The sequence below is a fragment of the Pholcus phalangioides genome, unplaced genomic scaffold, assembly GCF_987345545.1.
Source record: "Pholcus phalangioides strain wild (caught in Gottingen) unplaced genomic scaffold, Ppha-v1.0 ptg000022l_1, whole genome shotgun sequence".
Lineage (NCBI taxonomy): Eukaryota > Metazoa > Arthropoda > Arachnida > Araneae > Pholcidae > Pholcus > Pholcus phalangioides.
This window is the reverse complement of record NW_028301615.1, coordinates 19,038,702-19,066,610: the sequence shown is the minus strand read 5'-3', so window position 1 is coordinate 19,066,610 and position 27,909 is coordinate 19,038,702. Positions and strand designations below refer to the sequence as shown.

The 27,909-nt window shown below is 37.6% G+C and overlaps 1 non-coding gene across 1 annotated transcript; it reads right to left on the bottom strand.

Moving 5' to 3' along the window:
• Positions 1–20,584: 20,584 nt before the first annotated feature.
• On the bottom strand, positions 20,585–20,657 carry TRNAT-GGU (transfer RNA threonine (anticodon GGU)). Its single transcript has one exon. It is a non-coding gene; the product is annotated as a tRNA-Thr (tRNA).
• Positions 20,658–27,909: the final 7,252 nt, after the last annotated feature.

Genomic DNA, 27,909 nt, shown 5'->3' with positions numbered 1-27,909 from the left:
TGAATTCGAATCAAATATAAACATTCTAGATCACATATGCTCAATCTATGTCCCACGGGCCAAATGTGGCCCTCGGAATCATCGGACGTGGCCCATGACTCAAACAACTTTGCAAAAATAAACTAAGCGGCACATTTACACAGAGCTCGAGTGACCCGCGGCACATTCGTAGAACACTTGAGTAGCTCGTAACACAGTTTAACATCACTCAAGTGATCCGCGACATATTTACAGATGGTTTGAGTTACTTACGGTACAGTTCTGAAGCACTTGAGCGGCCCCGACACATTTAGAGATCACTTAAGTATTCCGCGGCACATTTACAGATCACCTGAGTGACCCGCGGTATTTAAGTGTCCCATGACACGTTTACAAATCACTCACGTGTCCCACGACGTATTTACGGATTACTTAAATGACATGTAGCACAGTTCCAGGGCACTTACGCTGACCGCACCACAGTTCCACATCACCCTAGTTATCTGTGGCGCAGTTCCAGATCACTCGAGTGGCCCGCGACACGTTTCCCTGAACACTCAAGTGGCTCAGGGCACGTTCCAGATTATTTAAATTGCTCACGGCACATTCCAGATGACTCGAATGTGGCCTGCGACACATTCTCGGGTCCCTTAAGTTACCCGCTACAGATCGCTTAAGTGATCCGTGGTGCATCCAAGTGGCCAGTTACAGGTTTTCCTGATCGCTCAAGTGGGCCGCGATGCATTTCCGCGTGACTTAGATGGCCCGAGCATTTAATTGCTCCGCGACATAATTACAGATCATTTAAAGTGGCCCCACACGACACGTTTTCAAATCAATGAAGTGGCCCGCACTCTCCTAAAGTTTGAGCACCCTTGTTCTAGAGGAAATACTCATAAAGCATAGGATTAAGCAGCTTATTGAAATATTAGTTCAGACAATATAATCTAAGGATCAGAACATCGCGCGGGATTCATCTCTCTCTCTCTCTTCCCTCCCTATATATATATATTTACTACATACGCTTCCCAGTCAATATAGCGCTTAAATCTCTGCGTTGCGCAATCAGTAATAATCAGAAACGGCTCGGATTATTAGTTCGCACTCGGATCAAGCGATAATTCCAAGATAATTAAACGCGAACTAATAATGCAAAATATGCCATCGAAAGCCAAAGGATTTACAGCTTTTTGAATTGAAATCTGAAAGAAGAAATACATTCATGTATTACTTTTATCTGTTACGGTTAATGTGATAAGTCCGGTTATTATGCATAATTACCGTTTGTAATGCATTCTCGCTGAGCATTTTCCGGTATGTTTGATAAATTTCTCTAAACTTATTACTTATAATGGAGATTATGCGTAATACCCAAGCGTCGTTGGGTGATATGATAAATCTTTCCTAAATTCCTCACATTTGCCGGTTATTATGCATAATATCCATTGCGTATAGCTAAATACAAAAAGAGGGCAAGAAGTCCGTAGAAACTTTAAAAATGAATAAAAACCGGAAAAATAACCGAAATAAAAAACGGTTTGCAGGGTTATCATCGCTAGGTCACGGGAATTTTTTTTTAAGATGGGGGGGGGAACCTCAAACACGGTCGATAGGTGGCGCTGCTACGTGCGACTCCGGTGGAAATATGCAAACGAGAGGGTTACAAGAACTTGTGCTCCTAAGGCCGGGATTACACTATAAAAGATTAATAAAAGTCCTTTTATAAAACTTGAAAAATGCTACAATAAGATCACTTCGATTGTATTTTCTAGAATGCAAACCAATAATTTTATTAGTGGCATTTTTCAAGTTTTATAAAAGTACTTTTATCAAACTTTTATAGTGTAATACTCGCCTTATCCACAACCAGTTCACTGTTGTAAACCGTGTATGTGGGCCTGCTGCACTCTGCCGTTGCTGGATTTGTGACTCCCCTGCAATGTGTTAGAGGTGATTCAAGTGCCCCCTTCCCCCCCCCCTTGTCAGCAAAATTTCGTCAGCAGCTTAGAATATCTCATATCTTCAAAAAGGGGGGTTGATGACGTAAGCAACCTTCAACCTCCCCCCCCCCCGATGCTGACGTAATACTTGAATGACCCCTTATCCCCTGTGATGATGGTCATGTGGAACACATACTGCTGTAATGAACAATTTGGAGGCATTCTGTTCGTTATTTGCGTATCTTTTCTTTGACTTGTGTACGTCAGTGCCACCTATCTGCTTGTTTTGGGTTTTTTTCCTGTCAAAAAAATTCCCGTGACCTAGCGATGATAACACTGCAAACCGTTTTTTATTTCGTTTTTCCGGTTTTTATGAATTTTTAGTTTCTACGGACTTTTTGCCTACCCTGTATGATATTGAAATAAATTGAATATCTTTGGAATCCATACTTGTGAGCCATAGTCTGAACCGGGTATAATGAATTCTGATATAACGAGTTTTTCTGAACATCCCCCAAATAACTCCTACTTGATGAATCCTGAATACGAACCTCGATATCACGAGCAAAATTTTAGATCGCACCCCGATATAACGAGCTTCCATGCGACAAATTTTATGATCGAACCCCGATATAATTATCTCTCATTTAACAAATTTTACTATCGCATCCCGATATATAAAGAACTCTCATTTCACAATGGTTTTTTTTTTTCATTTAAAGAATTTTTACGAGTTATTGTTCATATACAATCACACCCCAATATAACAAAATCCTACAATCTGACCCCGATATAATTAACCCCTACTTGACGAATTCTAAAGTTACACCTGGATACAAGGATCGCTTTATTTAACAAAAATTTTACGATCGTACCCCGATAATACTTAATATTTTATATCGAATTACCACGCATAATTTTATACGTATAATTATTTTAGCACTTAACAAAACGACACTTGGGTACGATGCATAATCGCCGGTAAAAGTGATAAGTTTATCGAACTTACCGAGACGATTGACGATTGCGCATAATAACCGGTCATTATCCTTTTCGCTCCAGAGGTACACATACGCGTACCTTCATTTTTAACTGCTCATAATGGTTTTAATGAGTCCTTTTCAAGACTTGAGGTATGCATAAAGGCGCCTAACTTAAATGGTCCTATTAAAGACATCAACTGAAAATAATTAACTCATTAATTAATCAATTTTTTTTCATTTTTTAAGGGGTCATTCAAGTATTACGTCAGCATCGGGAGGGGGGAGAGGGGATTTCGGATTTGCTGACTTTTGCTGACAAGGGCGTGGGGGGGGGGGTGTTCAGTGTTTTGCTGACTTTTGCTGAAAAGGGGGGGAAGCGGGGGTCAAAAATGGCTAAAAATCTGCTTACGTAATACTTGAATGGCCCCCTAAAGAGCATTTTGACATGCAATAAAATTAATCGAAAAAAAATTCAATGATTCGTTTTGGCTTGGGTTTGAAGAGGTCATGCATAATAATCGATTATGCATAATAACCAATTTAGCGCATTCACCGAGTGACATATCGATTAATCACCGCGTATTTCGTTTCATTACACAAAATAACTCAGAAACATGTCGTTATATAATGGTGCCGTCTCTTTCTCTCTGCTCAAACAGTCACAATGAACAGAAATTTCGCGATCAAAGGATTGCGACTCATTATCGACGATGCCCTCATGGGAAATATCCTCTCGAAATGTGTGTGTGTGTGTGTGTGTGTGTGTGCCTGTGTTATCGTTATCGCGGGAGATGCTGGTAAATACTTCCGAATGACATACTCCCGGAAAAGTGGAATTTTCGGAAACGGTTTTCTGATCGTCAGTGTAAACTAATTTTAGGATTGTTAGACTAGAGCGGATAGTTTTGACAGTTTCCTCATACACAGGGACGCAGGGACGCGTCCCACATAATCAGTGTGTGTCCTGGACTCTGTCTCTCTTTCTCTCTCTACGACTGTCTCGTGGGAACCTCATAATGATGATTATGACGGTACCGCCGCGAGCGATCCGTCCATGTATAAATTCCAGTCCGTCTAACTTTATAATATACAATGTACGTATATATTACTAATGGATAGGGTTGGACGACAAACAACGGGAAATTTATCCGGGCTAAATCGATTCATGTGTATTATATACTCTAAATTACGAGTATACGCCTCCATTTAACAGGTCCTCTCGGTGGAAATATATATACTATAATGTATACATGACGGGGATAATCTCGAGTAATACACTCTGTCCCAAAAAGTTTATGGAATCTTGTTTCTTCGGTATAATTTTTGTACCGCGTGGTGCAATGAAATGCAATTTTTTCGCAGAAAAAGCATTTTTTCAATAATATAAAGAGCATTTTTTTTTCACAAAATAATAAAAATTCCATTTCTAATCGTCAATTTGTTAAAATTGCGTGTTTCAAAAGTTTATGCAGTAATCAAATGCATTATAATTTCTGATAAACGCGTATTAAAATTAAGAACTGATAATTTTTCCATTATTTTGAACGACATCTGTTGAAAGAAGTAAACTTCGTAGGCCCAAAAAATTACATACCATTCAGTTGTTCTATGGCATGTTTCAACGCGTTCATCGAGCTGAACTGTTGTCACCCATTGCAGGAGACTTAATGAGTATATTGCTGAGATCGGGAGTCATCGGCTGCCGGTCCAGTGGAGTCACATTTTTAATTTCGAAGTAGGTTTTCGCAATATATTCAACATATGCATGGGATTGATGTCCTGATGAAAAAAAGGGGTCTGCCCCCCCCCCCCGTAAAATTTAACCAAAGAAATTGGGGTAGGCGGTGACATAGACACGGCCGCATGTTCTGACGTGAATACTTTTTTTTGTGCTTTGAATCGCGTGTTAGGTACTGACATAATGAAATTATGTCGTTATCATCGACTTCGTCTTGTGAGTAGCTAACAAACGATACTAATGCCGTCCGTCTATTTTCGTCGTGAACTGCTCGAGATACAGCGGGAAAAACTTTGTTACGAATCAGAGTAGTGGGCCTGGTGCCCAGAAGGAAAGAGATATTGAAGCCTGAATGATGTCAAATTGAATGCACCTTTGCCGTGTGAATTGCGTTGGGTAGTTCCTGAGATATGAGCGTTCAAAGAATTTCGTCACGCACTTTTTCGCGAATGTTCCCAGTATCGCGCGTCAGGGGATTTAAAACAGTGGTTCTCAAACTTTAAAATCCCGCGCCCCAGTTTATTTCTTATTTGTGAGCGGAAGGTCCGGCCATGCACACGACTAATGGGTAATTAATGGTTAAAAATGAAAAGGTGAACCACTCACGCCCCGGTTTGAATGGTGCCAGGGCCAGTACTGGGCCGCTGCCCGGCGGTTGAGAAACACTGATTTAAAAGACGTATTCACGTCTGATAAAGAATGAAATGGTTTCCTGGTGCCTCTATGTATTTTCGTGCTTACAGTCTCTTATCTAGGATTGCTAAATATGCGTGTCCATTGAATGTGGAGGTCACCCATACCATCACACAGAACCTCTACCTCTTGATGTCTGCTGAAGTATCAGCGTAGCTATTCCCTCAGATGGTGACAATACCCTGTATATGCATCGAGACATCTACATCCATTTCTCTCCATAAGATACGTAGTTTCGAATTAACTTTTCTTTTCCCTTTCATTTTAAACTACTTTTGCTGAAATATGCATCTATAGTTAGCTGCTTACGTACACACAATTTAACACAATAACAAAATTTTGCATTTTGTGTGTAATGCAATGGTTTTCGCAACTGCAGTATTCGATGCACTACAAAAGTGTCCAATAACATTTAAGACAGAGGAAAATGATTACGACCTGTTTGCCCTGTGTCTAGTATTGGAAGATTCCAAGAAAAGGGAGGGGGGAAGGATTTTTTCACTTTCTGGAAGGTACTCCCAGAAAGTGCAAAATGAGTATAGAAGCTCTCTCTCTCTCTCTCTCTCTCTCTCTCTCTCTACTACAGCAAAGGTGCTCTACCTTTAAGAGAATGCGAGGTCACTTCATTAAGTTATCTGGGAGGAGGGCTGCAGGTCACTTAAGTTATCTGTAAATTTGCCGGGATCACTTCAGTGATCTGAAAATGGTACTCCACGTCGGCCACTTCAATCTATCTGGAACATGTCCCATGTCACTTAAGTGATCTGAAAATTTATCACGGCTGCTTGATGGATCTAGAACAGCGCCGCAGGCCATATAAGCCGCTGCTTGGGTGCTCTGGAACTGTGCCGCATATTACTCAAGGGAATACGTAAATACGCCGCAGGTCACTTAAGATATCTGTTTATATGCTGCTCAGTTCATTTTTACAAAATTAGGTTCGAGGTTACGGGCCACAACATATGACTCCGAGGGCTACATTTGGCCCGCGAGAGCCATGGTTTGAGCATATACGTACCACAAATTTAGCGATATCCCTCCCCCCCCCCCATGAGAATACGCCTGCAGTTCTGGATACTAAAAAACTATGTTCTGGCTGAGATGTAGAAATTCTCAGGACGTAACGATATTCCGTCCAGCGTTCCGCAAAAAACTTTCGTGGTAACGAGATTATGTGTTATGTTCTCCATCGTCCTTTAGGGTACCTCAGGGTACTTTCGGCCACCTGCCCTGCATTAGTGAATATCCATCTCTCTCTCTTGAATCGTCGAGAGGAAGGGAGAGAGATAATCTCTTATGGACATTTTTGCATGGCTTCTCTTAGTCTTCTTGAGGAAATAGGAAGAAGCCTTATTTCTCTCTCCGGGTCGATCGATAACCGCTACTTTTCCTTTTTCCAGTGAGTGTCGATCTGAATAAAGCTTGGAACTTACTGGAATCTAGACTGACATGTCTCCTTATTGTACCGCGGACGTTCCGTCCATGAAAACTCGGAGATGTCTCGGGCAATTTTTCATTTCCGAAATTATGGTAGACGTGAATTTGACTTTTTTTTTTTTTTTTTTTGGCAGACTTCGGCCGCATTTTGCTTTTTTAATCGCGAGGCATCATTCGCTGTTTTGACCTTGTCCCGTATTTTTTTTTATATATTTCTCGGCTCGTCGGGGATCCCTGTAATTTCTACAGGGTGCCCGATAAATTCGTAAATAGTTTAAAAATTCATAAAAATTGAAGGAATTGATGAATATTTGAGAATGCGCGGTTGGCGAAAAGAAGTTATTCTCTCACGAAAGTGGATTTTTTTGGCGCAAGAAAAAGGAAATTAGTTCAAGTTTCTGTCGGTACAGGGCGCTGCACAAAAGGAAATCACTGGAAATATGCAAATCGGATTTAAAAAAAAAAAAAATCCTATGAAGTGAAGGTTTTATTATGATGTCGACATTGGTGGGTAAAGCACTACTGGGAAAGTTGTTTTACCTCAGCCCACGAATCATCAACTGAAGCATTGCAAATGTTTTGGATACAGAAGAGATTGGAAAAAAGGTTCAGATCCAGAAATCTCAGATTCACTTTGGGGCAGCGTCATCTGTCGACGAAAATTTTAACTGTTTTTCTCACTCTACTAAAAAAAATATTGTTTTATGAAAATAACTCTTTTATGAAACGGCACTTATAAATACAATTTTTTTTTTATTTGTGATCGGAAGATACACGTATTTTCGTTTTTTTCAAGAAACTATAGTACTTCTTTGTCAGGAAATAAGACCTGTTTCGGAGAAGATACAGATTACATCAAGGAAAGAGGCTCTGAACATTATACCAAGGTGAACTCGGAAGAAAAAGTCTACTAGTCTCCTCCGGCAATGGAAAACCTTGGTACTCGGGCAATACAATCCGGGATCTTACTTACAGCACGCACAGTAAGCTCCACAATGTTATTCATTAAAGTAATCATACTTTTCGGTCAGACATCGCGGATTATAAAGCCCACAATTACGAATCCTACGTCAATGAATCCCTCCGCGCGCGCGGGAGAGAATCGTATTTCTAAATACAATTCTCCACAGAGAGATCTAGCAAGGAAAAAAGGAAGGTTTTTAACACTATACTTAGTTCAGACATTTACTTCTTTCACATTTCTTGAACGTCTCTCTACGATGTAATGGTCAGTCCAAATTTCTTCTCGAACGATCAGTTGACCACCCTTTTGGAGACTGCGTAAGAAATACTGTAAAAAAAAAAATACGTGCGTAAAAGCTGAACCAACAATTTCGCATTAAAAAAAAAAAAACCCAGAATTTCATAACCATAATTCTTTTCAAGTACCGGGAAAAAGTCCTCGGCAAACATTTCGAGAACTTAATCTCGGGATGTGATTACGATTTCCATTTTTTTTAATATCCTCCCGAACATCTAACGATGCGTAATTAAGGTTTTAAAATGGAATTTCGGTCATGTTTCACCATTTAGCCGGCCGTTTATGGCCGATGTGAGAGTGACAAATCGTACGATTTATTTTTGAAGCAATTTCGATTTTTTTTTCACATTAATCCGAAGAAATTATTTATTAGGTAATTTATTCTGCAAGAAGTACTTCACTTCAAGTCTCAAATTATTATTATTATTATTATTATTTAATAATAATTCGAGCCTATATAAAGTGAAAGCTGCCAACTCAAGCGATGAAAGCCGGAGAAAAATAAAATGTAAGCCGTTAGCCGGAAATTCATTCGAGGACGGCTTTGACCTTGTGGATTCAAGGTGAGCCATTGAAAGTGAAATCCACATGCAATGCTGGAAAATATAAAGAAATGTATTCGTTTTTTATTTGTGTATGGATGGCTCCTTGATGTAACCTGTTAGATGCAACACAAAGCGATCGACGCAAGCTGGAGATTTCTAGGAAACTGAAGTAATCGTGAAATGCGTGGGTTGTCAGACCAGTTAGTTAACGTGGCAGATGCGCCAAAATACAAAACTAAGCTATTTGCACAGTCTGTGGAGTGGAAAATATGCTAAGCGGAGCATTATTTTTCGTATGTGCGTGTATGAGAATATATAGGCCTATATGAGAGGTAACATTTTTTTGGGTGGGGGCGTTATGCTTTGATTCACATTTCCTACCGATATACCTCGTACACGGTAATTCTGAACTCACAGGCGAAACATTATAAAGTGTGTGTGTTAGAGCACGTCTATAAAACAAGAAGGAGTTTTCGTCGTACATTGCGTGGTCGCATCGCGAGAGATGAACCACTAGACGGCGCTGTCACTGAACGCGTGTAACGCTGGTTTTGGCAACTTATCGTCATTTCTACCGCGGATTGCAGAGGGTGATTGATGCGCAATGAAGCTGAATCTGGCTCAATACGCTCCAAGGTTGGTCATGCGCGAGTAGTGTGGCAGCCCCCATCATTGGCAAATGTTGGAGGCTGGAAGGCATATTGGAAGGCTGGTCAAAGAGAACAACCAGGGCTTTCCAGCCCCACCTCCAAGTCAAAGTCATAATATGGCATAATTGTAATCATCAAAAAGGAATCAACTCTGCTTCCTGATCTTTCTGACCACACATTGGTGGGAGAACACTGACAGTCAGAGCGTGTTCGAGAAGAGAGTGTAGAGTGAATAGAGTTCGTCTAACGAGATTGTTCTGGAAGTAAATATTCGCTAAGGTGCAGTGGACCAGGCTGGGCCAATGTGAAAGCCACTAAGCGCCCGAGTGGTGTAGTGGTCAGATGCTCGTCTTCCACAATGAAAGTTATCGTCACGGTCCACGGGTCCGCATCCGGGGAAGGAAGAACATCGAAAACAAGTTCTTTACCTACCGAGCCTCGGGTGATCACCGATAGATAGTGCTTTCATTTCCCACTCAACTCCTCTGGTTGGAAATTGCCATATGACGATATAACCGAAGTTGGTGTGCTGTAAAGTAACGTGTAAGTCAGCCTATGCCTTCGACATGGCTGAAACCTATTTAATTTTTTAACCAATCGGAAACGACGCGGGTTTCCAGAATCGGAAATACGGACGCACTATGTTGACACCCTAACGTTGGAAAAACGATTTTTTTTGCATATTTGAAACTTTGACATGACCGCTATACGAAACATTTCTGTATTTTGCCCTTCCCGACTGTTTCTTTTGAGAAATGTCCCGTTTTTTATTCAATGAAGCTCGATTTAATTTTTCAATCTCAGCAGGTATCATGGATGAAGATAATTTGCATGATTTATAAATTGTGCTCATATTTTTCGTCAAAAAAAAAAGGTCCCGAAAACGTCAACCTCGGTTATAACGTTCGTGGAGTATTCGATTTCGTTATAGCCGAGTTCGACCGTAATTACTTACTCCTCCAGTAAGTATAATTTTCACAAAAAAAATATAGACTACTAAAATCCGTCACCTTTAGCGTTCATTCACTCAAACAACGCGAAACCTTAATCTTTCTTTCACGATCTTTAGGGGCACGTGCCCCCCAATCCCGTAACAGTAAAACCAATTGTTTTACCTGCGTATATCTTCCCCCCCCCCCAAGATTTTTACATCATTTTTCTCAGATACGACCATAGTTTCTGCACACAACACCCACAAGTTCAGACACAAGATCAACAACAAGTGTAAGAAAAGAGTCTTTTTCTTTATCTCAAGTACACGTTAGAGAGTTACAAGACGGGATTACAGTAATAATAATAAGACCAAGAGAGAAGAAACAAAGCTCAACGGACCCATAAAAAAGAAACCAGGTTGAGAAAATATAACACAATGAAGTAAGAAAGATGAAAAAAAGAAAAAAACTCTTTAAAAGAAACTCAACCTCACCCATCACCGAAAAGGTGCGCTCCATTTTGTTGTTTGTGGTGCTTCACAGGTGAGGTCAACTCTTGGGTCATTCCTCAAGAGATTTCGCATTAGCCCCTTCGGATACTGAAGCAAGGAGAGAAGGCGGTAGAATGGACACAACGTGTTCCGTCTAATCCCTCTGTGGTCCGCCATTTGTATTTATTTATATTAATGCTAGTTTTTGTTTTATCTTTTTTAATCTTCTTAAGTGATCCTCCGGCTAGAAATATAATGGTGTGGAATTTTTTTTTTTTATATGCAATATACTGAACGTAGGATTGAAAAATAGCATTAATAATTGGCTCTGGCTTTTTCCCCCTGAAAAATTGTTTCTTGCAGGTTCCAGGCTACGATTGTCAGATGTCTCACGTGTGTGTACTAGATTACCCGATACCTAAAAGAAAATTGTCCAGTGTCCCGGTAAAGTTCCTGGGACGCTTTTTTGTCCCGTATTTTAGTTTTCAGTTCGATTCACGAGAATGAAACAAATAATGTTAGCGTTGGAAGAATATTGAGGGGTTTAGTTGTTGTAGGACGCCATTTATTGAACTCAAGTGGCTTTCGCTAAATTACATGAAATGTGGAGGAGGCGGTAGAATGGACAATGTGTTTGCGGCCCGCCATGTTTTTCAATCTTATCAAGTGAGGAGCTTATTTTCAAAACGGTATATTTCCACTTTTTTCCGAAATTTTCTTTTTAACGGTTTATGAATCTTCAGGATAAGCTCTGTATGATTACTCACCCGGGATTATTCAAACGGGAATATTTTTGATAGAAATTACAATGTAATGTTAGTCGTTTCTATCGAAAGGGAACATATCCACCTTCTTCATACACTTCGATATTTTCCATCTGTCGATAACAGATACCCATGGGATCGGCAATTTTTTTCCGCTAACAAGGAGTGTCTGTTAATGGATAGTAAAATGCATTGAGTTCCGTCGATGTAATTCGAAATTGCGTACATCAGTGGAGGTGTCCGCTAACTAAATTGCTCGTTATGGGAAGTTCTTCTGTAGAACGATCGTGTTTCTCATGTTAATGATGAGAGGGTAGTATATAAGTAGTATTAATGGTGATCATAGCAAATACCAGCTAGATCTGAATGTTAAATCGTTATAAAGTCTGATACCTTCGTGAATTCATACAAAGCCACTATATGATATTCCCCCCCCCCAAATTCTTTCTGCTTTCTGATTTGATGAATCGTTTTGTCGATAGATCGGTTGCGAATACACCGCTGTATCCTTCCGCTGTGGTATGCACTTCTACCATATACACCTTTCTAAAGACGGAAAATAACCCCATATTCTAGAAGCTGGCGATATACACCTAATGCCAAACTATCAATGGAATTTTCTTTTCTAATAAAAAATGATGAATTTACGATTATTTAGTCTAAAAAAAAAATTCCATTGGTGGGAAACGATCAGATATTTCTTACTATTGTGAGGCTGCCACGCATTAATCATCGTGGGCATAAATCATTGGGTGACAGCGGCAAGAAAATGGGGTTTAAGTGTTGGTTTTTTTTTCTTTCATATGTCCACGAAAAAGGAGCCCAAAACCTGAGGGAGATTGAACACGTGAACTTGTATGTACACATTGTAGGGGAGAAATTCCATATTGGATTTCTGACGCGTCTGGAAACTCTGTCCGGTTTCGATAAGCATTCGGTACGCGATGATCAATCAATACCTACAACATTACATCTTGATTTGTATTAACTGATAAATGCTGTATCATTCGGCATCTCTAATAAGTCGTCACACCGGGAAAATGAATGACGTAGGAATCGATGGATGAAGGACTTTTACGGTCGTATGTCGAGTGGTGGGAAGAAACCGATGCTTCGTTGTTGTAATAACCCATTACGATCACGTGAAGGCCCCTGTGAATTTGGCTTCTTGAGACCCTCTTTCACTTGGAAATAATTTTTTTTTAAAGTTTTGAAAAAATTACCACTGATTCTATTAATTGTGCCGGAAGCGTGAGCACCTAATAGTCCGAGTGCGTATATGGTGTTGCGCGTGAATTAGTGCCGCCATCTGTAGTTCAAATTGTGAATGAAGTATAATGATTGGCCATTTGTAGTGTTGTAGGGCTGTTGCTCTCTGTGGCGAGACATTTTAATGGGGAGATCAGCTTGCATTCGTGCCTCAAAATTGAGAACCGCAGCAAACCAACTTCAGCCGACAACCACCAGGGTTTGAACCCGAGTAAACGCGATGGGAGTCCGTCACTATGACCACTTGACCACTTTGATCGAATGTTTAAAAATTCACAGAAATACAAAAAAATGAATAAAACCTGGCGGAATTATTATGAGTCACCCAAAAAGCAATTGTAAATATTATTATTTTTTTAAATTTCAATAGAGGCCAAGAATGAATTTGAAAAAATCTCGCAACCCTAGAGTGACGTCATTCAAACAACACGTGATGAGGTAAAGCACAGAAAAAGAAAGAAAAACAAAAAGGAAGGAAGAAAAGCAAAACTAGAGCTATATAGAGTGTGTAAAGAGAGTGAAAAGAACTTTATATAAAAATTACTTTTCACTCTCTTATATCGCCATGAAGCGCGAGAGACGATGAGTAGCCAACTGTTGTCATGTTTAACAATATTTTGCGGATTTAATACTTGCATTCCACCACTAATTTTTTTTGTTTTGTTTTTATTTGTTTCTGAGTGAGATGAATGCACTTGAATTTTTCATATTTTTTGAGAACGACATTTTGGGAACCTTTCCTTGTTAGCAGAACAAAAAAACGCATTCAGGGGCTTTCCTCATTGCGGGGGGAGTGATATAAAGTACGGACTGTACGAAAACGAAGTACCTCTTTATCGCAAAGGGCTAAATCAAGACCCTTTGCGCAGCATGCTGTATAGCCCCGTATGCATGTGCAATAAAATATCTCGGGAAGTTACCCGTAACAGGGATTTTCGCTACAACCCGTTTACATGGCGTTTAGTTTATGCCGGTATTCTCTCTTCTTCTTTCCGGAAGTCGCCACTGGTTACGTGGTTTGAACGGAAGCGGTTCGTGGCTGATGAAGGAGCTTACAGTAGTTTTCTCTGCACAAAGTCACCCACCATTATTCCGCAACAAACATAGGACTCTTTAGACGGGTCTTCGTCCCTCCGTTTTTTTCCCCCCATGAGGAAAAAAAGTTGTCATGCAGGTAATAATCAGCAAAGCGACCCCCAATCTTGCACATGTAAACGGGGCTTATATTGCAGTGCTTTACGACCCTCTCCAGTTTATGCCCCCGTTCCTTGATTCTATTTGCTTCCGCCCCCCCCCCCTCCCGTCATACCCAGGGCCCCTCTTCCCTCATCCAGAGGCGAGACCCTTTTTACTTATTTAATTGAATTCAGTCGAACCTAAATTTATAAGTTGAACTTTTTTTTCCCATAAATAAGATCGATCCTCTGGAACCCTGAGCCAGGCATGGATCCGGGGGGGGGGGGGGGGTGGAGGGAGATGATAATTTTTCCCATAAGCCAAATTATATGGGATAAATACCTCTGTGTAAAATACAGAACGATCCGACGAACCTACACAATAAATCACACATCACCCTGGGTCCACACCTACCTTAAACCCCGTTCACATGTGCAATAAAACATCCCGGGAAATTCCGGGTAACGGGAATTTTCGCTACAAACCATTCACATGGCGTTTAGTTTATGCCGGTAATCCCCCTCTTCTTTCAGGAAGTCATCACTGGTTACGTGGGTTGAACGGAAGTGCTTGATTCAAGATGGCTGACGAAGGAACCTACAGTTGTTTTCGCGGGGCAAAGGATTATGGGAGAGAAGGTCGGTGTAATCCACCCCAAGAAAGATGGAGGTTTTTTATGAGCTTTACTCCCACCTTTTTTTTCCCTACGAGGGGAAAAAAGTTTCCATGCCGGTAATTATCACCAAAGCGACCCCTCAATCTTGCACATGTGAACGAGGCTTTAGATCAGAGTACAATGAGCTTCCCCCTTGTGTGCATGGCCGTCTCAACATTATGGGTCCCCATTCAAAAAGATGTTCTGGGGCCCCATACTTACCTGAAAGTAATAGACTATATATTTACATACTTACACTCGAAAATCATCGTACCAAATCTCATCATGTAGGCCACCACCCATGAACATGAGGTCCGAGACCATACTCACATGAGCCGGAAAAGGCCCTGGTTCTATGGACAACTCTTTTGAATTCTGAAAGTATTCATAATTTTTCCCCACCATATTTCACTGAAAGGCCAGTCGTGGTCCAGGTTCTGTCCGTGGTGGGATGTAAACCATTTACCACCATATTTTACTGGAAAAAATTATTTCTTCACAGCTCTCTCTGTGGATTCCTTCACCAAAGGGGTCATGGCTGCCCCCTTTCATCTGATTTCCCACCCATGCCCCCTCCAGAATATCCCAGGACTTCCAAAATATCCATTTGATAAATGCTGTATCATTCGACAGCTCTAATAAGTCACACTGGAATGACGTAAGAATCGACGGATGAAGGGCTCTTGCCATTAAAAGCAAGAACCCTTTGCGCAACATGCCGTGTGCATTGTATTCTATAAATACAAATGGAATAGGAAAGAGCCTTGAGTGAAATGTTCACTCGTGCGTTCTCTCTTATCAATGGGTGTATATGCCATTTAGTGCCAACAGCCAAAGTGCCGTCGGACACGCAATCGGTATGTCCACCAGAGAATACGTATAAGATCTTTTCCTCATTCTTTTGCTCACTCTACAGATATATCTGTATAAAAAAAAATAATGGAAATCACCTCCACACATGCAATATCACTCATTAATAGTGAAAGTAATAAAGGGGAGGAAAACGATAAAATACGAAGAAACATCATTTATATATTGATTACTGCACAGCAGAGATTTCAATTTTTTTGTAATAATCTTCAAATGTATCCGGGATGCTATGCTGGTGCCATCTGGTGCCATTCTCTTGCGCTACACAAACGTGGCATTTGCTTCCCACACTATAATTCCGCTTTATTTGCTATTGGAGTTTTCCAAATTATTATTTTTTCAGACTAAATTGACCAAAAATCACAAGATAGTCACAAAGTATTCTTTTCAAACTTAATTGACCATACAGCATTATTCTTTTCCTTTATGTGACGATCTAGCTGACGTCATGCGTGATGGTGCCGACTCTAGCGCCTCATGAGACAACCCTTGCTATATGGCCCTGGTATAAACATGAAAGTGTTAAAATTTATGCATTGTTTGTTCGAAACTCTGATTCCAAGTGATCTATATACAGTTGAACCTCGTTTATCAGAACATCAATTTCCCGAACAACTCGGTCAATCGAACACCTTTTCAACCTCTAACTCATTTTCAGTTTTCTACAGTCAATGATGCTCAACAGTTGGTATTTTCTTGGAACTTGAATCATCTTATCTCCCAACTCGATGGCGCTTCCTTCTATTACACGAAAATCCACTTCCAAACAATTGTACATACTGTACCTGTAAGCTATCGATGTAAATAGGGGGTGGATCCGGTATAGTTTACGTAGTTATAATCGATTGACAAGCAAACAAAAGCGTAAATACGAGCAGATTTAGCTGCCATCTTTTATATTCATTTGATGAATTCATCTTTCTCCAGTTTTGCCAGGAGGGGGATAAGTTATAATTTGTTGCTGAATTTCAACTTTTTCCTTTGCGCTATCGTATTAGTTTCGAAATCGATTTCCCGAACTTTTCCGAACACATTTCGGCCCCGATGTGTTCGGATAATCAAGATTCTACTGTACATTCAACATGAATCCGTTCAATGCTGAGTCATCTCACATTGAGGAAGAAGGAAGGAAAACGAATCCGATTTCGGCATCCTCGTCTTATTACCGAAATCACGATAACGAATGAAGTAATTAATAGCTACCGATAGGATAACGCGTTATTTCTAGCTGCGTTTTATGAAATAACCCGAGGAACCGACAGAAAACAACATTTTCTTTTTAATTCTTCCAATCAACGCGAACATTCGTATCTTTTTAAAAGATATAAACTCGTTCCTGATTGGCTGGGGAAAAAAACAGAGGTGAAAAGAACACGAAAAAACACTGTCCGTGTTTAATTAACGTTTTTGATTTCCTCATTCAAAAAAGAGAAACAAACGTCCAATCATGTTACGACGGAGTCCAAAAAAGAAAACGATGATAATAATTGTCTTTGATTTCGATACGATGTAGGCCATCGGACGATTCGACTTTCCACTGATTAATGATTGTTGTTGCGCTTAAAAAGAATAATAATAGTGGTAATAATAAATAGGATATTAGAAAGAAAAGGCGGAAACGCGTTATTCGCAGGAAAAAGGTATCGAATCTCCCCGAAGCGATTGAGTAATAAAAGAGAAAAAGTGTTTGATGCCTGCTGAATATCAATTGCTTTTTCCCATGCTCGTTTTGAATGCGTTTATTCTTCGTGAACTCATTATTACTTGATTTACATGTCCCCTTTCCCCGCCCCCCATTCCGTCTACACATGCAGATAACTTCATCATCACAGTTTTCTACGTCAATGTACGGGGTGATTATAAAAAAACTATCCCGACATATGGGCCCCTAACTATCATACCATTCACAGAAACTGAATGAAATTTTGGCATAAGGTATTTTGAGGTATGCGCTCAAGAATGATATGGAAAACAACAGTGTCACTGTAACCGTAACTGTTACAGTGAGAAAATTTCGAAAATATCAAATGGCAACACCAAGTTTTTTGTATTGAAATGCGATCTCCATACTGAAAAACACTAAATAGCGTTGGAATGGCACCTGTAGCACGAAAATCCCCGGAGCTAGGCAAGGAAAAAGTAAAAAGGACTTTGCCGTGCACCAGAGCATTAATGTCCGTTTCATTCGTCACACCGTTTCTTCGGCTGAGATCCCAGCCTGATTATTAGTCCTCCACAAGGTCATGTGTGAAACACAATAAAATGCTTTATTTCATGCTGCTTCTCTGTCCTTATTGGTTGTCCTCACTTTTAGCCTATCTACCGCCGGTGATTTTCATGCTACAGTTGCCGTTCGAACGCTATTTAGGGTTTTTCACAATGGAGATCACATTCCAATACAAAAAACTTGGTGTTGCCATTTGATATTTTCGAAATTTTCTCACTGTAACCGTAACTGTTAGAGTGACACTGTTGTTTTCCGTATCATTCTTGAGCGCATACATCAAAATACCTTATGCCAAAATTTCATTCAGTTTCTGTGAATGGTATGATAGTTAGGGGCCCATATGTCGGGATAGTTTTTTTATAATCACCCTGTATATTTTATCACTTCAGTCTATGTATCATTTCAATCAATATCTCCAAGTTTCACTTTTACGTTATTGCGTTTTAAAATATTTTATTATATTATATTACTATATTATATAATATATAATTATGTATTCGTATATACGAGAATAATATATTTAAACACAACATCATAAAGGAGAAACAGAAATATTATATACAGTCGAATCCCGTTTTAACGAATGCCGTTATAGCGAAAATCTCGTTTTAATGGACACTTTTCTAATCCCCTAGATAAGTTTACATAATACTCACTCATAGGAACAATGCAAAAACCCGAAATTCCTTTATAACGAAATTTTGTTATAAGGAAGTGATTTCTCCGGTCTCTTGGAGTTCGTTATAATGGGATTCGACTGTATATATATATCATCTAATAAATTTTAAAAAATCCAAAACGTAGTCAAAAATCACCGGACATACCTTAAGAAGGGGGAGATAAATTTGTGTTGTTTTGAATGTAGTGGAGATGTTGAAGAGATGTTGCCAGATGCAGCTTTGGAAAGATTGAGGAATGCTGTGGTGAGAATTCCTGCTTATTATTACATATGTGACCGAATCTGCATATTTGTGAAATAAGAGCGTTTCCTGGATATTTTAGTATTGGTATTTGAGTGCCAGTGGCTTAAGCAGTTAATGAAAAAGTTGAGGTCTTTCCTTTTGTCGTATACACCCCTTTCCCATTTCTTGTTGTTTTTATACATTTTTATATCCAGGAAATTGATTTGGTCTTCTTTTGTGGTTTCCTTCAGTGAAAATTTTAACTGATTCCCAGCCTTATGGGCCAACTCTGTCAGCAAATCTATCTATATATATAAAATTGATTTTCTGTGTGTGTGTGTATGTATGTTCTCTATACAAATCTACAATTTTAGATCGATCGTCCCCAAATTTTGCATATATACCAAATGGGACCCGACTTGAACGATAGGCTACTCTAAAATTTCGCCTGACCAGGGCAAATGCCCTAAACGGGCAAAAAACTGTCCGGCAACAATGGTTTTTGGGCCTCAACAATCACTTTCCGAACGTTTACTTTGGTTACCGTGGTTCCCTAGCAATGCGTTTCAGACGTGTATATGCCTTTATAATGGTTTGCCACATTTTCAATATACTCTCAGTAATGAGGCTTTATGAATAGACGTCATAATCATCATCAGCATCGCTTTGAGAGTCAGGAAAAGGGTGATCCTCATAGAAATCAGTGCTAAAATTGTCGATTTTGCTGTAGAAATGCGGAAATTAGTGGGATTTTCCGCCCCATCAATAATTTTAAAAATTGTATTGAATTCTCGATTTTTGAAATATTCAGTTCGCTTAGAGATATACGAAGCCCAGGAGATTAAATATGAAGTAATTAGCCAAACCTATACTTTTGAGTTGGATATTCGAGCAAAATCATTGATTTCATTTATACCTTCTCAAGTATGAAAATTAATGTCTCCATATTGTCTCTTTTGATATTTATTTGCATAAATTCATGTGGGTTAGGATATTTTAAAATTAGTTATGAGCCCGTGAAAAGTGCATCGAAAAAATTCCACAGCTTTAACTAAGGATTTTTGGAAGCTGGAACAGACAGATGGATAACTTGAAGTTCAGGGGGGGGGGGTCGAAATACCTAGCGCCCCTTAAAAAAAGGGAAAAAAAATATATTCATTTCTACGTTTCTGTGTAAATCTAGATTTGTTTATTTCATGAATCGTGCAGGTCGTCATATTGGTTAACTTGGACACGGTTTGTATGTCCCTCAAGAAAAAGAGAGGGAGATATCACGTGATCCAAAAAAGCCTCATTGAAGAAAACCCGGGCAGCGCCGGGTATTATAGCTAGTATATTATAATGTATAATTACATGAAATATAATTATACATTCGTATAAACGAATATAAAATATTTAAACACAACATCATAAATGAGAAACTTAGAAATATTGATATTATATATATATATATATATATCATCTCTCACTCATCGAAGAAGACAACATTATCATCAACAACAACCATAAGGTTCTTGACTTTACCAACAACAATAACATATCTCACATTTGCATACATGATTTCAAAAACCTCTTCACCAGTACACCACACAATAAGCTCATTGACATCTGTTTCCCTTTCTTTCGAAAACACGAAAGTTCCCTTAAATTTAATTTCACACACAGGAAAAATCTTGTTGACTTCTGCATTCTTGAAAACTTTCTTTTCAATGGCATGCCCATCCACAAACAGATTAAAGGAATACCAATGGGGACCTGCTACTCAAGCTCCCTCGCCAACCTCTTTCTCTATTTCTTCGAACAAAAACCCCAAACTACAGTACAACTTTTATTGGCTTCCGTTACATTGATGATCTACTCATCTTCAACAACAGCAATTTTAACAGCATCTTCCCCAACATCTACCCTGAAGAGCTTTCTCTGAAGGAAACCACAAAAGAAGACCAAATCAATTTCCTGGATATAAAATATATAAATGGAAAAGAGGTGTATACGACAAGAGAAAAGCTGATACATGAAATCAATAGGCTTCCTGGATATTATGCCAAGGTGAACAGGAAGAAAGTGTTGTTTCTCTCCACCGGGAATCGAACCCAGGACCTCTTGCATACCAGGCAAGCGCACTTACCATTATACCATAAAGAGACACTCATTTTTTTCCTTAAAACAGACACAGTAGCGTGATTTTTACTGAGTAGAGACATTGCAGCCTCTTTCTCTCTCTCTCTCCCGGCTCTCTCTCTGCCTTACATTACTAAGTTTGGATACCTTATCTCTATTAATATATCTTCATTCATATCTTATCTCTATTACTATCTTTATTTCCCTTTGACTGTGTACAATTCTTCCTTCATCTGTTTTCCTTTATTTATGTTCCTCAATCTTCTGCGAATGTCGTCCATTTTTTCTGGCTCTCCCTTAATATGTTCATCTCTATTTATTATCTTTATCTTTGCATTATCTTATAAAATGCATCATTCTTTATCGTCTCCTGTATCTCTCTTTTATTTTATCTTCTCGATTTAAATTAGCTTTCCCTACTGTCTTCTTTATCTTTCTTTTAGCTTCCTCCCTTCATCTTCTTGGTCACTTGTTTATTTATTTATTTATATATTTATGAATGGCAAACTCAACATCACAAAGGAAATACAGGAATGTAAAAAAACGAACATAAAATAAAAAATCAATAAATAAAAATAACATAAGTAAGCAAAACTTGTTCTAGCTTCTTGTTCACTTGGTTACCGCCAGCTCTATCTTCTTGGTGACTTGTCTATCTTCAATTCTATCTTCTTGGTCCTATATTTCTGTCCTCCCCTCTGCCTCTGTGTTCCTCTACTCCTCTTTTTGGTTATTTTTATTTTCCCTTTATCATTTCAGTTCTTCTCTTTTATTTTTTTTGGGTTTTTTATTTATCTTCCTCTTCAGTCTTTTTTACTTTACGCTTCTTTGATCTTTTCTGTCTTTTCCTCTACCTTTTTGATCGTCCTCTCATCTTCTTCGTTATTTTTAGTCTTTCTTTATCCTTTTAGTTCTTTGCTAATCTTCGCTTTCACATTTTTGGTTGGTTTTTTTCATCTTCTCATTAATCTTTTTAGCACCGCGCTTCTTCTCTTCCGTCATTTAGATCCCTGGCTCATACTTTCTTCTATTTTTTAATCCCACACTCATTTTTCTTTTATCTTTATCGTCCTTCTTTTATCTTCCCCCTCTATCTTCTTGGTCTTCTCATGTTCCTCCGTCACGGTCCAACTCTGAAAGAGATGATCCACCGATGCTGGGATCGGTCATTGGTTGAATTTCTTACGTTTTGCTCCATCTTTTTGGTCTTTCGCTTATCATTTCTCATCTATATATTTGGTCCTTCTTTTATCTACCCTCCCCTCTCCTTGGTATTCTAGCATTTCCCTCTACATATATGTATTTTTTTGTTCTTCTATTATATTACTATCTATCTTTCTTGTCGACCTTTCATTTTTCCATATATCATTTTGTTCTCTTTACCTGTCACTCCTATATTCCTATATTGTATTCCTATGAATTCCTAATTCTGTATTCCTATGAATTCCTAATTTTGTATTCCTATGAATTCCTAATTCTGTATTCCTATGAATTCCTAATTCTGTATTCCTATGAATTCCTAATTTTTTATTCCTATGAATCCCTAATTCTGTATTCCTATGAATTCCTAATTTTGTATTCCTATGTGATTATGTATTTCTATGAATTCCTAATTCTGATTCCTATGTGATTCTGTATTCCTAATTCTGATTCCTATGTGATTCTGTATTCCTATGAATTCCTATGTGATTCTGTATTCCTATGAATTCCTATGTGATTCTGTATTCCTATGAGTTCCTATGTGATTCTGTATTCCTATGAATTCCTATGTGATTCTGTATTCCTAAGAATTCCTAATTCTGATTCCTATGTGATTCTGTATTCCTATGAATTCCTGTGTGATTCTGTATTCCTATGAATTCCTAATTCTGATTCCTATGTGATTCTGTATTCCTATGAATTCCTAATTCTGATTCCTATGTGATTCTGTATTCCTATGAATTCCTAATTCTGATTCCTATGTGATTCTGTATTCCTATGAATTCCTAATTCTGATTCCTATGTGATTCTGTATTCCTATGAATTCCTAATTCTGTATTCCTATGAATTCCTAATTCTGATTCCTATGTGATTCTGTATTCCTATGAATTCCTAATTCTGATTCCTATGTGATTCTGTGTTCCTATGAATTCCTAATTCTGATTCCTATGTGATTCTGTATTCCTATGAATTCCTAATTCTGATTACTATGTGATTCTGTATTCTTATGAATTCCTAATTCTGATTCCTATGTGATTCTGTATTCCTATGAATTCCTAATTCTGATTACTATGTGATTCTGTATTCATATGAATTCCTAATTCTTTTTCCACCCATTAGTTGTTCGTCATTTCTGCATCTTCGTTTATCGGCTGATCAGGTTGGGGTTTTATGGTCATACATTCCGATATGATTCTGTTTTGTTTTTGTGTTTTCTACCTCCCCTAAAAGTTTGTTACCCTCTTTCATTTCCTTTCCTCTTTTATTTCTATTCCCTCATGCATTTTTAACATAAGTTCATGCCTTTTTCTTCCGATTTCTATGTTTTTGCAAAACTGTTTTCGAAACATCGATTGAAATTTCTCTTGATATTGATTTTTTTTTTTTTTCATGATGTATTTTTGATTTATACTTGAGTTGATGGAAACACCTGCGCCTAATAAGTTATAGGTGGGTGATGAATGTTGAAGAAAAAGATGGAGAAAAGTGAGATGCGGCTCTTTTTTTTTTGTGATTGATTCGATGCGCCAAACAAGTACCTCGAAAGCTTTTTATCTTAAAATCAAATCCGAATTCCTCTAGGGGTAAAAACAACTTCAAGTATTCATCGGGTATTTAATAAAGTTTTCTTTGATTGCTGGCAATGGTCGTAAAATTCAAACACTTTTTCGTCGTTATACCTCTATTAGTGATTCGTTTGTCTTCATCTCTCACATTATCCTCTTTCCCATTCAAATTCACGAGATATAGCGTTTTATTCCCCAAAATCACTTCACGAAAAAAAACATTTTCAATCTTTCTTTTCTTATTTTGTTCGAATTTTACTGTTTCACTCCGGAATATAATAATATTTTTCCTTTGTTAACCACTTTACGTACAGGCTTTTAGCAACAAATTTGGATTATATCTATTTGACGAATCAGCGATGAATTTGGTAACCTTGTCTTAACCTAACCGCATGTTCGAAAATAAAAGAAGAAAGGGAACGGAAAAAAATAGAAAAATAAATAAAAATATATAAAAGGAAGAACATTAAAATGTATAACTAGATGAGAGAGTATATTTCTAGTCTTTCTTTTTTTGCCCTCGCCCTACGTGTTCTCTTCCGCTCTTACATGTATATAGTAGAAACATGCATTATATGTCAGAGAAAAAAATCACTAACAGCAGTATAGAGAAAACGGAGAAAAGAAAACAACTTTGTTCCAGAGGGTTACAATAAAGCTTCACGATGGTGAGGAGAGAGGAAAGAAAACATAAAGAACTGGATTGAATTCCACTGGTGTTTGAACGAAATATTTCATCCGAAATCGTAAAGGGGATAATACATCAACCTTAAGATTGTAAGATTAAAATTTAAATCATACATGCTCAACTCATAGCCTGCAAACCATATGTGGCCCTCAAAGTCATCTGGAATGCCCACGACAAATAAACAAAGCGCTCAAGTAACCCACGAAAGATTGCCCGATCAATTAAGTGGCCCGTGGTACATTTCTAGATTACTCGACCAAGCACATTTCTAGATTAGCGACCCAAGCACATTTTCAAATCACTTGAACGGCCCGTGGCAGTTCACTCAAGGGGCTCGTTGTACATTTTCAGATAACTTAAGTTGCTGGCGGCACATTTCCATATCGCTCGAGTGGCTCACAGTACACCTACAGATAATTTAAACGGGCCGCGTGTGTCCACTATAAAAGTTTGATAAAAAAATCTTTTACAAAACTTGAAGCAAAAAAAAAAAAAAATTTAACCTGTCGATTGCATTGGCTCAAACGTGGCCGATACGCTTATCGGTTGCACTTTTCAAGTTTTATAAAATGACTTTTCTAAAACTTTTATAGTGCTAAGCTGGCCTTACACCAAATGGGCATCACTGATCAAAACTCGGAGGAAAAATTACCCAAAATCAGTCAGTGTGGGAAATTTCTTAGTGCTGTAGAAAATTTTCAGATTTCATCAAACACAAGGAAATAATTTGCAATTATTTTTTTCAATGTAGTAGCTCAATGCTCTAAATTTTCTATGTTATCTGCATATTTTCATCAATAGATAGCAGCACATTCATTTTGAATGCATGAGAAAAAATTACTCACACACACAAAAGGGAGAAAGCTTAGAAATGTTGTTCGTTCATGTAAAATATTGATTGGGTCATGTATTTTTCTAAATAACATGCCCGACCGGGCACGTAAAAATCAAAAGAAAAGATTTGTGAAATCCCTACTACACCCTAACGCTAATTTTGAAAGTTCTCTTCTCTTCCGGAGCTTATAGTATGATGCTGAATGAAATGCACTTTGGTGTTTTTTGCAAAAAATCAACGTTCCCGGCTATTAAAATTTAATGTATATCTCCATTAACTCAAAAACAAAAAATTTTGACCACATAATCAACGACAGACAAACAGCCAAACTGAACGCAAGACATTATCTAGGACAGGGTGGGAAAACTCTCAGGGTTGTGCAAACATTACGTCGTTCATAGAAGACATAGTCCAATAAACGTCCATTGAGATGTCAAACCATTGACACGTGTTGGGTTTTGGTAACGTAAACAAGTCGTTAGAATTTTTTATTTCTTATTTTTACACCGTAGAGTAGAATAATTTGGTTTTTTTTTTTGGAGTTTCTATCCGACGTTTTAATGGAGAAAGGGATAAAAAAGAAGCAGGAATTTCCCCCCCAGATTCGTCTTTTCCTGACAATAGTCTTATAAAGAGAAGAAAATTCTTGTCCAAAACATGAGCTGATCGCTATCATTACTTAGAACTTTATGTTCGTCCTATGAGAGGCCGAAAGGTTGGCGAGTTTTTTTGTTTTCTTGTCCGTATTTCCTTCTGGTCAAGAAGTTGCCGAATTGTAAAGGGGAAAAAAGGGGAGTTTATTTCTTCTTACGTTTTTTGTACAGGAGAAATTATCTCGCTCTTTTTCCCGTGGCCGTTACTTAACTTTATTCCTATTCTTTCTCCCAATTGCTTTACTTTGTTCTTTCGGCTCCATTCTCGGGAACTCATTGGGACGTGGGGGGTTTTTTCATCTGATTCTGATCCGGTTGATTCGTTTGTAGAGGGTTTCTTAAACCAAATATACGTTTTTGGTTTCGATGTTTCCAATTCTTGATAACAAGTATTATTTACGAAAAATATACATTACGGTGTATTAGGGAGCTTTAGAGAATTTCAGTGTAATGTAGTGCGTTTTGTGTATTATAAATGACTTTTTTTTTAAACAATATAACTTTTACCACAAGATTCATTGAAAGACTAGTTATTTGCGGAGATGAAGATGGGAAGGGAGAAAATTCATCAATGTCTCCACGGTGACGCGAACCCCAGTCTCTCGCTTCCCGGACGAGTGCTCTACCATCTAAGCTATGGAAGCAGATAGAATATTTCAACCTTGGAGCGTATATATATATATATATGTTGAAAGGCTCCGTACTACGTGTAGCCTTTAACAAAAACTACGATTGATAGAATCTATACACTCAGGGAGTAAACTATATAATTATTCTAGGCAATATTTATAGGTTCTTATCACGTTTAACATGTAAATAGATTTTGCTTTCGCACCAATCTTTTTTAGATCAGTAAAAAGAGAAACATCTTAAGAAAATTTCTGTTTTCCTCTCAACTCTATAGCGATTTACTTATTTCGTAATCGTAAAAATGCAATATGCAGAGATTTCGAAGAAGAGTTTTCAAAAAATATTTTCCATTGATAATCTGAGTATATGCAGTACATGTATATCTCTGTATTGATAGAAATGTCAAAGGAAAGCATATAATAATATTCTAAACTGTCTTGAGTGACATTCTTCTAAGAAATGCTCGTGATAAGACTTTTCGAGAGGACCATTATTTTCTTATTTCTTCAATATACGCACTTATCAAATGAATTTTCTTTCATGTTTACGAATATCCAAAAACTTTTTCTTTTCTGGCGATTCTTTAGAAATGCAAAAAAAAAATTTTTGCAATTTATTTGACAGCTTCACTATACTTAAACTACTCAAGAATATTTTAGCGCTTCTTTATTGTCATTTCACGAATTGCAATATAGGCTATACGCACACGCATATATGTATATATATAATTTTATCTTCTGTTCGATAGATTTGAAATTCTGAATTTTTCAATTTTTTTCTTGGTGATCAGAACTAAGAGAAGTTTTGAAGAAAAATGGGTTTAGATGAACTGTTGCAAGAATTATAAATGTGAGAAACTATTTTGGGGGAGGATTTAATGAATTGCATACGAATTTATTGGTGTTTTAACAGTTGGGAAAATGGGGGTCCCCGAGTTTTACTGTTGGATACCTCAATTAGTTCTGAATTTTCATCAATATCGAAATTATTTCTTTTACTAATTCTGAATATTCTTTCATACTGATATTACTTTATTCAGGAATTTTAAACTTTGATACTAAATTAATTCTTTCATTAATACTGAATTTTTGATACTGAAGTAATTTCTTTAATTAATTCTGAATTTTCACCGATTCTGACACTATTTCTATCATTAATTCTGAATTTTCATCGACTATGACATTATTTCTTTCATTAATTCTGAATTTTCATCGACTATGACATTATTTCTTTCATTAATTCTAAATTTTCATTGATTTTGACATTATTTCTTTCATTAATTCTAAATTTTCATTGGTTTTACATTATTTCTTTCATTAATTCTAAATTTTCATTGGTTTTGACATTATTTCTTTCATTAATTCTAAATTTTCATTGGTTTTGACATTATTTCTTTCATTAATTCTAAATTTTCATTGGTTTTGACATTATTTCTTTCATTAATTCTAAATTTTCATTGGTTTTGACATTATTTCTTTCATTAATTCTAAATTTCCATTGGTTTTGGCATTATTTCTTTCATTAATTCTGAATTTTCATCGACTATGACATTATTTCTTTCATTAATTCTGAATTTTCATTGATTTTGACATTATTTCTTTCATTAATTCTGAATTTTCATTGATTTTGACATTATTTCTTTCATTAATTCTAAATTTTCGACAGTACTGAAATTATTTCTTTCAAAAATTTCTTTTCATTTGTT